This window comes from Stegodyphus dumicola, chromosome 9 (assembly GCF_044657685.1).
Source record: "Stegodyphus dumicola isolate Sdum_Otavi_A_Nest chromosome 9, ASM4465768v1".
NCBI lineage: Eukaryota > Metazoa > Arthropoda > Arachnida > Araneae > Eresidae > Stegodyphus > Stegodyphus dumicola.
Window position 1 is genome coordinate 145691085 of NC_140776.1, and position 14417 is coordinate 145705501.

The following is a 14417-nucleotide window of genomic DNA, read 5'->3' on the forward strand; positions in this document are numbered from 1 at the left end:
AATCTCACCGCTGGTGTGAATAGCATTGGCCTATTTCGAGGTGGCGTACTTTTAAGGTGCCAGTTATCTTTTTTCTGGTTTGCTTGTTTAAGTTTTTGTAACAATTCATCCGCTTTTGAGACGTCATCTACGACAATCATAGGCACTTCATCATTTCTGTTCGTTTTAGTGTTGGAGTTTGGTTTTGTTCTTTTGTTAACCAAACAAGAGTGGTGTCACTCTTGTTTGGTTAGTCTTTTGGAGTTTTAGTGAGCTGAGTGGCAGGTTTATCTTCGTTGTCCAAATGCATGTCGTCTGTTTGGTTCTCTAATTGTTTGTATCGATTACTGGTTTTAAGGGAAGGCTCCTCATCGGATTCAGTGTCCGTTTGTCTATGGCGCAACTTTTTTTCCCTCTGTTCTTTGAAACCACTGGTGGACTGAAGTGTGTCGCAGAAGATTTTAATCTCTTCAAACTGTTTAGCGAGTTTATCGTTTGAGGCTTATAATTCGTTTATTTTTGCATTGGCCTTCTCGTTTACCTGCATACGGAGTTGATTAATTGCTTTTACAAGAAGAAAGTTTAATTCTTTTTGATTACTAGCCGATAAAATCAAATTTGGGTCGTTACAGATATCTTGGATATCTCCCACCAAGGATCTGGTAGTTTCAACGTCATTAGATAAAGTAATTTGGTCACTTAATATTTGGAGAACGTTGGATTCATTAATGAGATGGCACTTGCGTGGATTTTCTGAGTTTGGAGGTGAATTTGTTTGGAAACATGGAGTGGTGAAACACTCCATGTTTGTGTTATTATTAGTTATATTTGTGTTTGTTGTGTCATATTGATTGCTCACATGAAGCAAATAGATTGGAATTAAAAACCCTATCAGCACGGTGTATAAAGATAATCAGAAGAAAGACTAAAATACGACCTGTTTTTTCTAGCGAAAAAGGCTATTTCGAGCAGTGGAGGTAAGGCGATGCTTCTGCAAGGTGAAAGCGAAAGAAGGTACAACACCCAAGCCGGGTGAGGCGAGGTCGATGAACTCGGTTCAGCAGCGAGTATGTAACAACGTCAAGGACACGGGGAGCGAAGCGATAAGATGTCTGCCTTGTACGCTGTCCCAGCTCGGAATCTTCGATTGGGATTGGTCTTCGAAATCGAGCACCTAGATGTCTAACCAGTTAAAAAGATATTAAAGAAAGTGTTTGTTGTCCTGTACATTAATATCCGTTAATTTTGTTTATGTGATTTCTGAATCACCTGCATAATAAAGTGAGAATGCTATTGTCGAAGATAGAATCGTGTCTTTTTCTGGAGATTTAAAAAGTAAATTAATTTTTCTAAAATTACATAAACAACCCTTTAAATTTGCTATGTCATTTCCTATTAAACTGAGATATTTAGGTCCAAAATTTGCAATTGAGCAAGCTTGACACTCAGTAAGCACATAGACATAGTAAGGATCAAGGAAGGGTTCAGTTACGAGCTCATAGGCTTAATGCCTTTATCCTCGCATCATCAAAAATTAAATAATTATCACCAAAAAGAGGGTTCGGCAAATAGGTAATATTTAGTGTCGAATTGTCAAAATAACAAAAATTAAACTTCCTTTCACAGTAAAAAAAGGGTAAAGACATTGAAGGACTTAATTTAATAATTTTGAGATCGAATAAAGGGCCAGAATCAATTTTGAAGGATTACATCATGAATTTTGAAAAGTCGAGGATTTGAAACAAGGCCGACTAGATATCTAGTTGGCCTTGTTTGGGTCTGGGGAGGGAAGAGAGAGGGGAACTCGTTAGGCGAATTAGATCTAAAGAGGCAGGGCCAGAACTGACTCCGAGGAGAAACATGAGATAAATTAATAGCTTTAAGTGTTATGAAATAATAGTAATAAAATAAAGAAAAAAATCTTAAAGAAATTGTGTGCTTTAAATATAATAAGTCACTTTCCTAGAGAAGCTCAAATGAAGCTTTAATCAACTAAAATTGCACATAAAATAATTGTTACATTGTAAGAACAATATTTAAACTAACAATGACTGTTACCATTCAATGTAGTATAATTTTAGTGCTGCCAACAATACTAAATATTATACCACATTCATCCCTCCCAAAGATTATTAATAAGTTGCATAGTCTACCAGATAGTGATGAGTCGGTACTACCGAACCGGGTATTTTGTAACGGGTACTTAGTTGTAACAGGTACTGAAAATCGGTACATCCAAGTACCCGTTACTTCAGTACCGAAATCGTACTTTTCGGTATTCGTTACTTCTGTACCGAAACGGGTACTTTTCGGTATTCGTTACTTCTGTACCGAAACGGGTGCTTTTCGGTATTCGCTACTTTGTAACGAAAATATGCGTCTCTTCTCGGTATTTCGGTATTCGTTACTGGAGGATCGATGAGGGTTCAGCTCACTTCGGTTTTGGTACAAGGACAGTAGTATCTGGTTGTATTTGCGAAATGGTGATATGCGCTCCTTGTGTCCATGAATGACCTTGAAATAGGGCATGGAATGGCAAACGTGAAAGATGGAAACTAGACGTCACGGAGACTAGCGTTTGAGGTAGTATAATTAATTGCCTTTGTGTGCGCGGGAGGACGAGTGTGAAATAATGGAAATTTTTCGAAAGGCCGTTCGTTGTGTGTGTGTGTGGGGGGGGAATAGTAGCAGTTGGAGTCACTGTCGCCGGCATTGCTCGCTTGTGATTGGAGTCGGTATAGTCAGGAGGGAAAGGTTTGGGAGCGATAGATGATTTGCAATCCGAATTGTGCATGTTTCAATTTTTCATCGTTTGTAGGAGAAAAACTGCGTGGATCTGAAATGATTGATTTGGTAAGTTGCTGTTGTTGGATTGGTGAATGGAATCAACTATCAACTAGATTACTTCCTTTTCCTCAACATATTTTTAGAATAAATCATGAAAAATATTTTTCGTTTGCTTGCTTAATAGGGCAACGTAAATCCTATGATCCTTTTTAAATAAATATGATCCTTTTTTATCACACTGTACCTACTTCAGAAAATGTCACAGCATCTAGTGGATCACTAAGCCAATCAACATAAAATACAGACGCAATTTTAAACTTTTCTAATGAAAGAAAGATAACTGACCCACTTATGATAATTCTTCCCCCTTCTAGAAACAGATTTTCATCTCGCCAAAAACTAAACCCAGGTCACTTGTCTAACGCAGGATTGTCAACGTCTGCTTGCCCCCCCCAGGACGTGACGACGCTCCTCCGATAGGAAGAGAGGTGAACTTTGACCTGGCAGTCCGAATCTTCTTCTTTTTTTTACTCCCTCTGGATCTTATTTGAGGGGGAGAACTAACGAATGGAACACCGGAAATTATCCGGACATGTTTATGTAAACATACATGTCCCTCCCTTTTTTCCTTTGCACATTTTGCTCTTTCATGTATGATTAATAAAATCATTACGCGATATTGCACTTACCCTTTTCACAGCGTAGTGCTGATTTTAGAATTTGCAGCTGGAGTGAACAGCAGAAGTCGTTAATAGAATTTTTTTATGCTTATCTGACGATGCTGATGACCATCTCCCAACTTCGTCACTTTTCCCATAAGATTCATTCTTGTCTCCTACTGGTGAGTATCGGCACGTTATAGAATTGCTTAGTCTCTATCAGTTTCTTACGCCTCAAGAAAAAAAAAATCAAATTACAAAATGTCTAGTAAGAAAAGAAATTCAGCTTGGTTTGGCAGCACTTTTCCTATACTAATGAAGACGAAAAAGTTATGTGTGACATTTGTAAAGACCTTTTATCCATCAAAGGTGGTTCAACAGGAAATTTTAACATTTGCAAAGGAAGCATCCTTGTGTAAATCTGCACGAGAAACGCGCTGTGCCAAATCAAGATGTTGATGATATTGATGCCGCTCCAGCCCGTTCTGTCGTCACTAGCCCTGCAGATGGTGGGCAACCATGCACATCCCAGCAGACTACACAACTTACGGTAGACAACAGTGCTTGTGATATTGTTGGTGTATTTTCACAAAAATCCCAGTCCAGCATAATGCAGTTTATCCAGAGAAATACGATGGATGTACATAAAAAAAAAGCAATCGATCTCGCACTGATCAAAATGGTATATAAGGATTTACAACCAATAAGTATCGTAGAAAATGAGGGATTCCGAGAATACTCAAAGGCTTTGAATCCAACTTATTCTTTACCTTCACGGAAAACGGTTTCTAAATCCTTGCTTCCTGCTGCTTATGAAGAAAAAAAGAATAGTTATAAAACGTTCTGAGTGCTGTACATAATATCTGTTTGACTGTAGACTGTTGGAGCAACCAAAAGGCTGAAAGTTACATGGCCGTGACAGGCCATTTTATTGACGAACACATGCAAAGGAAAACGGTAGTGATTGACTGCTGAATTTTTGATGAACGTCATTCAGCCAAAAATATTGCAGAAAATATCATACACATTTGCCAACCATATTTTCCGATGGAAAAAGTGTCTTTAATAGTGACTGACAATGCCAAAAATGTGATTAACGCTGTCGACAGCGAACTAAAGTTAAAATATTTAGGAAGCATTGCACACTCTCTCAATTTGGCTGTCACAAATTCTCTAAACGAGGTTAACGACGTTCTAACTAAAATTAGGGATATTGTGATAGTTTACAGGAGAAGTAATGTCGCTGCAAAAAATTTGCGAAAATATCTGTGCTCTAGCGAGGAGAGAAAAGACTTAAAAGTCATCTTAGATGTGAAGACTCGTTGGAATAGCACGTTTTATATGGTAAAACGTTTCCTTGAACTGAAAGACGCTATTCGTTCTACAACAGGTTTGATGAACGACCCCCCAGAGGCTCTTGATGTGCCAGAATGGGAAAGTGTCCAACATATTTGTGACATTTTGAAACTTTTTGAAAAGGTGACTTGCGAGTTGAGTTAGGAAAAATGCTTGTCAGCATCTATGGCGCCTGTGTTAATCGGCGGACTTCAAAAAATCTGTGAAAATCTGCTTAGTAAAAGTGTTAATGAACAAGTACAAAATGTGGTACTAGTACTACAACGTGAATTGGGTTATAGATTTGCAACTATCAATTCAAGAGAAGACATTGCTCAAGCCGCTTTCCTTGACCCCCGAATAAAAAAATTGGGGCTCAAATGTGATGTCGCCAAAAAAATTGAAAGTGATATTATCTGTGAGTTATCGGTAGTTGCACAAACTACCCATAATCTTGTTGAGGATGTGGAAGAGGATGATGAAGAGATAGACGAATCATCGGTTTGGTTCGAGTTTGAGAGTAAAGTTAAAGACTCTCGAACTTCATCAGCTCCCGTAGCAGACGCGGCGATCGACAAAGCTGCGGCAGAAGTGAAAAGATACCTGCAAGAGCCCATTCTTTCCAGGAAATCTGATCCACTGGAGCGGTGGGAAAAGAATAAAAATGTATTTCCTAATCTGTATGAATTATCACGGAAAAAATTAGGCCTTGTGGCTACTTCAGTGCCATGCGAAAGGCTGTTCTCTAAAGCTGGATTAATACTGAATGATCGGCGAAACCTTTTAAGTGGACAAAAGTTGAAACAAATAATTTTCTTACATTACAATTATAATATTTAATCATTTGTTGACCTTCTTAAAATTCCAACCTAAGTTCAGCTTAAAATGTTTATTTTCGCTGCATTATTTTCAAAACTGTTTCTGGAAGTCAATTTTTTTATGCTTAATTTTTCGTTACATATTTTAAGTGGTCTTTATAAAAAGAAATAGAAGGAATTAAATGCCTAAAATTTCCATAAAGTTAAAAAATTTGATACTTTTATAACGTTTTGCACAGCCTATCAAAGTTTTGTTTGTTTTAATGAAATGAAATATTACTTCATTCAAATGTCAATTTCTTAAAAAAAATATTATTTTGAAATTGTATTTAGATCATTAATATAATATAAAGTTCTACAGTTCTATTATTTACTTAGCTGTACTCACATATGTTAAGTTCTCATATGGTTGAAAGCATGCTATCTTATTTTCTAGTGTTTAAATCATGTTTAATTTAAATTTTTATATCGAATGTACTTATTGAATTCATATAATGCGATTTTACAAATATTTTTGTTGCTTTTTGCTGTTACAGCATACAGATATTACGTTCTCGTAGTTTTAAAGACATGCTGCCTTATTTCATAGTGTTTTTAATAATCTTTCACTAAAAATTCTTATGTCGAATGCGCTTTGGCTGTAATTTGAGTTTTAAAAATATTTGTTACCATTCTGTTGCATTTTTGTGTTTATAGCAGTTACTGCATCCAAGTATTGCGCTCTCACAGTTTTAAACCCTTTGCTATCTTATTTTCTAGTGTTTTTTGATAATCTTCAATTCAAAATTGTTATATTGAATGTGCCTTTTAAAATCATATTGTGCGTTGTAATGTTGCGCGCTCCCAACCTGCACGCGACAATAGTGGTGACTGCTAAGAACTGGAAAGTAGACAAAGTCTTGAGAAGGGTTTAAATCCCTTTTTATTCAACTTTAGAAATTACAAATGCGTGCTCTTGACGCTCACAAACTACGCCAACCCGGCGGTAAAATAAAAATAAGAAACTAAAAAAAGAATAATAACAAGTGACTAACTACGAGGCTCTCTAAACGTAACTAACCTAACCGCGTTCTAAGATACCGCTGATATTTCAGAAAACTTCTGAATATTACGCTGAACGATTTAACAATCTGCCGAGGCAAGCACACAGGCCGAAACGCGTGGTTCTTCAATTTCTAACTAGCCACCTCCATGCTCGTGAAGCAAGAAAGCACACTTTCGAACTCGTTTCCCTTCTATTTAACTCAGATTACTTCCGCTGACAATTTGAATCCTCGCGCGTTCTACTAAAATTTACATACTCTGGCATTGGCAATTCTAGGGGAAAGTAAGGCTTAACAGGAAAGATAGTTTAAACTTAAAATAAATGTTAGTTAAAATAAATATAAACCCTACAGCGTTTTTAAAAATATTTTTAACCGTTTTGCTGAAATTTACTTATTACTGTAGTGCATCCAAATATATTACATTATCTCACTTTTCAAAACATACCTCATTTTCTAGTGCTTTTGGTAATTCAAAATGTTTAAATCAAATATATATGTTTATGCATTTTTTAAAATCATATTTTTTGTTTTTAAAAATATTTCTAATCATTTTGTTGTTTATTGTACTGTGTCAAATCTCCAAAAGTACAAATTTAACTCAAAATAAACCTAAATGTAATTTTAATTTAAAAAGGAACAGTATAAACTTTTTTGTGGAAAAGCTCTTCAACCATGTGTATATGAATAAATGTGTAAATTTTATTTTATGCCAGCATTGTACAATTAAACACACAAGGTCATTTATGTTATATTTAATGTTTAAATTATCTTACTTTTTAATTCAGAATTTTTAATATATATAGGGGAGAGTAGAGAATAAGAGATTTATCTTTTTTGGTAGCTTGAATAAGTTTTATTTCGCAGTGGTACTGAAGGTCATTATCTTATCTATAAAAGGGATAAAGGTTTGTGATTATTTTAATGTCTAGACCCTACGCACCCCTATGCCCTTTACTACCGGATTGTAGGTATTAAACGACTTCTGTGGTATGTTATTTATCCGTATAAATAAAAAATATCATGTTAAAACAGATTGATCATTAAATTTCTGATATTTACTTAGGAAACTGCATCCTATCGGGTTGCTACCGGCTAGTTATAGTTAATTTTCTATTTTAAATTTATTGCGACATTTTTATTCATAGTATAAAGTTGCATCAAAATTTCTATTTTTCGATTTTTTCCCCTTTGTTTCTCTCCAACAACACAACACAGCCGAAAAAAACATAGTATACTCTCCCTTCCTTCAATATCATACAAAGAAAATCTTCCGACGTTTTTCAAGTACGCAACTATGCTCATTTGGGGCTGTCCATAAATGATGTCTCACTTTTCTGCAACATTTTGGACCCCCTCCCCCTCTTTGTCACAAAGTGTCACACTTCAACATACCTCTCCCCCCCTTTGTCACATGTCACGTAATATTACGTAAACTTATACTTGCAGTTCAAAAACGTAGCACTACGTTATAGATCATATTTCAGACTTTATTTTTAAATTTAAACTATATGTTTTAATGATATCTGTAAATATAACAATAATAATGATTCGTGCACTTATTTTGTATGACATGAGAGAAACGTTTACTGCAAAAACATAATTAATACACAATAGCAATAAAATTACAATTTCTACCGCTACCCTATTCTCAAAACCTATTCTGAATGCCTTTTTTTGGAAAGAAAAGAATGTAAGCAAAAAAAAAAAAAAAAAAATCACATGAAAGTTGCTTTCGCCCCAATTAAGGAAATACCTTCAAATTTTGGTAATTTTAAAATAACTTCAAAATTCAATTTGCTGATTTTAAACATTTTTATTTTAATCAAAATATGATTCCCCCGTCTTGTCACAAACTGTCACAATTTCACTAACCTCCCCTCCAAGCGTGACATCATTTATGGACGACCTCTTTCACGAAATTGATAGAGCACCCATCGATTTTGCTGCACCTGCACACAAGACACAACCGAAAGCGAAAATGTTTCCATCCATTCACTTCCCGCACCAATCCTCCCAATCCCCACTGGCCATCAAAGACAATCTACGCAAACCCAACACCAGAAACAACCCGCCGCGCTCTCCTGCTCCTCAGACACTTCCGTAGTTGACATGTTTTCTGATATTCAAAATCTTACTCCGTACAGATAAAATTAAACACGTGGTGACGAGGCAGAGTTCCTTCAGTGCGCAAAATCGCTAGCTGTGTATTTCGGTACTCCAAATCGTTACTAGGGTACTTCGGTACTCTAAATAGTTACTAGAGTACTTCGGTATTCCAAATCGTTACTAGGGTACTCCGGTACAGCAAACCGTTACTCCGGTATTTCGTTACTTCGGTACTCTAAATCGTTACTTGGGTACTCGGTACTTGAAATCGGTTTTCGGTACTTTTCAAAGTAACGGTTACTTGAGTAACGGGTATTTTGTACCGGTACTTGTCTGTACCCGTTACTCTAGTACCGGGTACAAAAAAGTACCGAAGTTGCCCATCACTACTACCAGATAAGAAGGCTGACGTCTCTGCCTTTTCGGAAGCAAAGATTCACTCTCATGTAAGTTGTCATTTGAAGTATTTTTAAAATCCTCTTGTCCGCTAGGGCACGGTAAATCACTGCATTGGGGATCCTCTTTTGTAGATTTTCTTACAATTTTCGATACGGGTTCAGGAGCTTCAGTGGCCAGACCTTCGTTCTGTTGAGCAAAAGAATTTGAAAGTTGTTGGTTTCCATCCAACCCGATATCATGGGCATGCATGAGAGTGTCTCCTCTGGATGCTAAATATCGTATTGAAACATTGGTTTCACGACCATCTGGAAGTTTAACGCAAGCGTAATCGGGGTTAGCCTCAATGAGCTCCACTTCGTGCACAATAGGCTTATATTTATTAGCTCGTGTGGTTCTTCATTAATACTGTTCCGGTTTGTGTTAACCACGTAGGTAAAGAACGTCCATTATATGATCTTCTAGCATGGATGAACATACGTTCATGTGGTGTGGCATTTGTTGATGTACACAAGAGTGACCGAATCGAATGCAAAACAGGTTGCAGAACGCCTTCCCAACGTTCGATAGCCATGTTCTTTGATTTAAATGCCAGCTGGATGGTTTTCCATATGATTCCATTATACCTCTCTACTTGGCCATTTCTTTGAGGATTATATGAGGTTGTGCGACTTGTTGCTATAACAAGTGAAGAAGGATTTGAATTCACGAGACATAAATGAAGATCCTCTATCAGAACGTATGTAGGCTGGCATCCCAAAAATTGAGAAAATGTTTTTCAGGTGAGCAATAACAGTAGCAGATGACATATCAGAGCAAGGTATTACAAAAGCGAATCTTGAAAACTCACAATAGTAAGAAGGAAACGGTTTCTGGAAGCCGTAGGCAAAGGACCTTTGAAATCTAGATTTAGTCTTTCAAAAGATGCAGTTGCTTTAATTAAGTGTCCTTCAGATCTATAGAAACGAGGTTTTACTTCACTGCAGCACACACATGAATTAACAGTTCTTCGAATTTCTTCTAGTGAGAAAGGCAATTTTTTAGATCTTACCCAGTGATACATACGAGTAATTCCGGGATGAGAAAGTTCATCAAGTAGTGCCTTTAGATCTATTTGCGGTTTTATAGCTGCCTTTATTCTTGATAAAGTGTCTGCAATTTCATTTTTATTTCCAGGGCGATATATAATATCCTATTTGAAACAAGCAAGTTCAAACCGCCAACGCATAATTTTCTCATTTTTAATTTTACTGGAGTGCTGTTGATCAAACATAAATGCCACAGATCTTTGATCGGTAAAAACTTCGAAGTGTCTTCCAATTAGATAGTGTCTTCAGTTTCGTAAAGTTTCCACAGCATAGGCTTCTTTTTCAATAAAAGAATGTTTTCGTTCGGAAGTGTTTAATGTTCTCGAGAAAAACGCTATGGGTCGACCAGCTTGACTCAGGATTGCTCCTATTGCAAATTCGGAAGCGTCAATTTCAACTCTGAATAGAAATGCAGCTAAAGAATCCTCAAATGCAGCTAAAGAAGCTTTGGATATATCTCTCTTAAGGGAACTGAAGGCTTTCTCGGCATCTTTACTAAAAGGAAAAGGTCCTCTAGTCAAAAGAGGGCGAATCGTTTCAGAAAAATTGGAAATCCAACGGCAATACTGAGCAAACATTCCCAGTGCTCGCTGTAGAGATCCTACATCTTTAGGAATCGGTAAATCCATTAGCAGTTTCAGTCTATCAGGATCAGGTTTTATTATATTATTAGCTATGTAGTAGCCTAACAGTTTTACAGATTTCATGGAAAGGAAAATGTGCATTTTTCCTCATTCAGGGTTAGGTTATTCTTCTTAGCAGCAGCCATAAACCTCTCCGAATTATTATCATGTTCAGCTTTTCTTGCCACATGTTTATTGTTACATTGTAAGAACAATATTTAAACTAACAATGACTGTTGCCATTCAATGTAGTATAATTTTAGTGCTGCCAATAATATTAAATATTATACCACATTGTGTTTAAAATAAAATATCTGTGCGCAAGAACCCTTTTAGCAGGGAACAAAGAAGTGCTTACTTTTAAGTTACAACCGCTTACGGTAGAAAAAATAATATTAGCCCAATTACGGGACAAAGAGAGTGAGCAGAAGCTGAAAAAACAGCGAGTTGAGTGATAGCTTCGAGGCGCCTCGTCTCCATAGCAACGTCTCTTAAGATAGATATAGTAATACCAGGGAGTATAATGTCATTATGCTCTGTGGAGTCATTATACTCCTTGAGTAATACTAAATGTATTATTCCTATACTTATTCTACTCCGTGTAACGACCTCACCCAAGGCCCTAGATATCTTGCCTCACCCCCCAATCGCCGCTGCTCGCGCGGAAAAGCTTCCCTTTTCACCCCCTCCCACGTCTCCTACTACACTGTTCGTTCTTTCGTTTTCCAATAGGTTGCTTATCAGGAACCAAGTAAGAAGTTTGTACATCTTGATCACGGACTCGATCTTCGTTTATTTAACATATGACTGCTGTTAGCAGTAAGCCTTAGATTGTTGTTAAGAAAAAAAAAAAAATCTGAAATGTTTCAGATTTTAAATTACGTCCAAAGGGGCGTTTTTTTTAACGTTTTGAGTGTTACCTTTATTTATTAAATATCATGTTCTTTGCACTTAAACCATAAAATTCAGTTCAAGAGCAATATCACAAAATAATGTTAAATTAAGCATATCTTTAGAATTTCCGATATACACAGTCTCGCGAGCTGGAGATAAAAGTATTTTTTTTCTATATAACGTTGCCATTTCTCGCTTTTAAAGCATTGAGTTTGTAAATCAAAAATTCGTTAAAGTTTTACAAAATATAAAATCTATAATAAAACAAATTCCAAATTTGGGATTTCAGATGCCCATATTCGCAGTAGGATTTCGTCATTCAAAATTCGATGGCTCTATGTACCATTGTTTTATCACAATGCGAGAAATAGACAATCATTTATGCAGATTTTTCAATATTTAATTTCTTTAAATATAATGCAGGACTCTAACATTTTGTGGCAACAGTTTGAAAAGTGAACCGACGTCTATGAGTCCGACGCAAAATCGCAAAACGAAAACAATAGTCCTTCAGGGACAAAGCCTCTTTGGACTAAAAAAAAAAAAAAAAAGGAAATATCGTAACCGCGATCATAAGCGGCCTTTTTTGTTTGTTTGTTTGGAAGCTTTTGCCCAAGTAATTTGCGGGGGGACAGGCCAACACCGACTCTACTACAAGCCAGATGGCGGTTTTGTGACGTCACAAGTTGTGGTCATCGGGGATTTGATGCGTCGTCCGTTGTAACGAACGAAGCGTGCTTGTTGCTATCGCTATTTTACAGTGTCCTTTTGTTGACATATTTGTTGGACGATTCCGACTTAATTTTGACAAATATGGGTGGATGTGTTGCATCAAATTGTTCCAATCATTCAAAAAATAAGTTTAGGACGTTTCGCCAAAAATGAAGAAAGATGAAGAAAATGGATAATTAATTCTCAAAATCAATGGATCCGGTCTCAAAAGCATGTTTTTGAGGTAAGTTCAGCATCGAATTTTCTCATAGAATGTTAGAATAAATTACTCTTCGTATTTCTTTAAAACGTGCATTTTCGTTTAACTATCATTTATTAATGATCAAATGATTTTATAAATACAATGTGTGTGTTTGTGCAGTAAATTATAGCCGATACTGTTTGTGGTGTTTCTTTTATTATCGTTTGTAAAATTGTACACTACATTTCATGTAAATTTTGTGCTTGGTTAGAAATGTGATATGACTTTTCGTCTTTCAGTTTTACTCTACGATTGGTAATTTAAAGTCGCATGCTATATTTTGATGTATTGTAGAGTCGGTGTTGGACAGGCTGCGATCACCGAGGCAAGCGGCAGCACGTTCGCAGCGCTCCGTAAAAAAGTGAAAAAATTTCCTTTCCCCTTGGTGATTATCAATTAAATTACTTTGAAATAGTGTTTTTTCTACAACACCTATATCATTCCAATGAATTTCGGCTCCGATGTTGACGAGAACAAAACAGCGGACAATGTAAGAATATACTCCGAAAGCCTGGAATTTTAAGATAAGTACTTTTCTTTCATCTAAATTAAATCAAATTTCTATAAATAAGTGAAATCAATAAATCTTAATTTTTCATCAGTTTAAAGCATTAAAAAATACTTGAAATTGCGCATTGCTTGTGGCTTCCTTTGTGTATCAACTCCAAACAGACGCCAACGTTACACGTCTGTCACCACTTACAGAGCCCTTAAGGAATCTCGTGAGAGGGAAAATTCGGGGATGAGAGGGAAATTTTGGTCATCGCGCTATTTCCCTCTCGGATCTTCTGGATTCTCTTTTCTTTTTAGATCGCTTAAATATAGTTTCGCCTTTAAATAATATTATACCTCATCGATTTTTTCTCATACTGTTCTTTGCTATCTGTTAAATGTCCATATCTAAGGGAGGGTTTATTCTTCACCGCCTTAAATGAATTCTTAGAACTATGAGCTTATATAAATAACAGTGTGCCTCATTGTGTTATACTAACATAAATTAACTAGTAATAAATTATGATAGTAAAATAATTAATCTAGTAATAAATTATGATAATTAAATTAATAAATACTGTTTAATTTGTGTTTTTAATGCATATACTCAGTAATTTACACACATAAAAAAAAAAAAAAAAATTTAGGTGTGTGCGGTTGTGGTCTTGTATTGTATATGGTTCTATGTTGTTAGTCTGCTGCTGTTTTTTGAAAAATGTATGAAAATGTTGAGAATGAAAATAGCATAAGTTACTTTGGTTAAATTAATATATACTTTTGTTTGATGACTTTTGTTGATATCTCAAGATGCAAACCTACATATTACTTTATATTCCATGCTAAATACCTTGATACGAAGCATTTTAACACCGTCAATATTTGTTTTTTCCCCAGTAACACATCTATTCACCATTACCAAACAGACTCACTTCACACACACACACACCTGTGAGACATTATTTATTGTAAATGAAGACAGTTTCTTCTCCTTTTAACTACACTCATGGACACAATCGTATTTTAGGATATTTTCTACTTCTTTTCCTTTTCTTTTTATAGGCTCTTTTTTTTTTTTTTCCCTCTATTATTTTTGAGCCATTTATTTTAAATTTTATTTTGTCCCATCTTTTCTTCCTGGCCTTTTGAACTCGTACAAGATGTACGAAGTTCCTTTATACTCTCCTCAGATACGAAATTGCCCCTCTTTCTGCATACCTTTCC